This window comes from Camelina sativa, chromosome 4 (genome assembly GCF_000633955.1).
Source record: "Camelina sativa cultivar DH55 chromosome 4, Cs, whole genome shotgun sequence".
In the NCBI taxonomy this organism is placed as follows: Eukaryota; Viridiplantae; Streptophyta; class Magnoliopsida; order Brassicales; family Brassicaceae; genus Camelina; species Camelina sativa.
In genome coordinates this window covers 463844-465256 of record NC_025688.1, presented here as the reverse complement: position 1 = coordinate 465256, position 1413 = coordinate 463844, and positions in this window count along the sequence as shown.

Here is a 1413-nt window from a genome sequence, read left to right as displayed (position 1 = left end):
TTTGATGGGATGAAGAGTGCAAAGAAGAGGTTCCCAAGAATATGTGAGTTTCCACCTTCAAACCTTTTCTCTGTTCCTGAGTTTTTGTCTGTTCTTGCTTGAGGACAAGCAAAGATTCAAGTCCGGGGGAATTGATGTGTCTGTATTTTATAGGTTTTAACCATAGTTTTTAAGTTTGTTTTGAGTCTTTTATTGAGTCAAAGTGTGGTTATAGAGTCTTTTTAGTCTTGTGAGAGTCTTTACAGGTTCTAGGTCACTTTGGAAGGAAACTGAGTGTTTTGGGGATGAAAACAAGCATCTGGAGCCAATTTGGTGAAGGCTGATCGGACTAGCAAGCAGATGGAGCAAACAGAGAAAAGCATCCAGGATCGGCTGATCCGCATTTGGGATCGGCCAGTCCCGTACCCTACTCAAGTTTTCCTTTTTTGGTTTAAACCGACTTTTAGGGTTTTATTTTGATATTTAATTAGAGGCTCGGCCTCTAAAGACATAAGCATTATTTTTCTGTGACTATTTTGTATTGAGAGCTGGGGGAGAAGATCTCTAATCCTTCTTGACACTTTGGAGAAGAATTCTAAACCCTGTTTTCTATTCTTTTGCAATTCAATTATGTTTTCTTCATTATTGATTTGCTGTTCTTTTATCTCCATGTATGAGTAGTTTATCTATTGGGTTTTGGGTTTTAAAGGGGTTTATGATTCTCTAAACTTAGGTTGTTAGATTTGGGATTGATCTTATTGTTCTTCATCTATTGTTGTTCTTAATGCTTAAGCTAGATTGATCACCTAGATTAAGATTTTAGGTTTAATTCATCGGGGCACCAAAAGTGTTGTTGAGTTTCTGAAAAAGAACTTTGGTGAGCAAGGTGGACCTTAGCCAACGAAAGTTGAAGTTGAGGCACCTTGTGAACAGATCAAACTTGAACCTTTATTGCTTGCTTGGTTTGCTAGGTCCAAACGATGGTTTAAGGTTTAGTGAATTCATTGCATAGATAGTTAACGCTGCAAAAGTAGGTTAGCTTTACAACTGTAATTTGAGTTCTAGAACGGTGTTTAATGCATCCCCATCTTCCACCTTAGTCCGAGAATTATATCCCCATAGATTCCCTGCGCCCAATATTTCCTTTTTGAATTAAAACAGTTTGTTTACTTTCCGTTTTGTAGATAGTTACTTGATTCACAAACTTTTCCATTGTCTTAGCTATATTTAATCTACATAATTTCATAGTGTAATTGTTTGGTCTCTGTGGATTCGATCATGAAGTGTTACAACGATACCACTATATCGTGGTGGAGTACACATTGGGTTTAATTGACCTGTTGACCAGCGCTGGAGAGAGACCTTGACGAAACTGGAATGGGCTATCCCTCCTGGTGGGACCCATCGGAAGGAAGAGGAGTCGTGACTGATCTG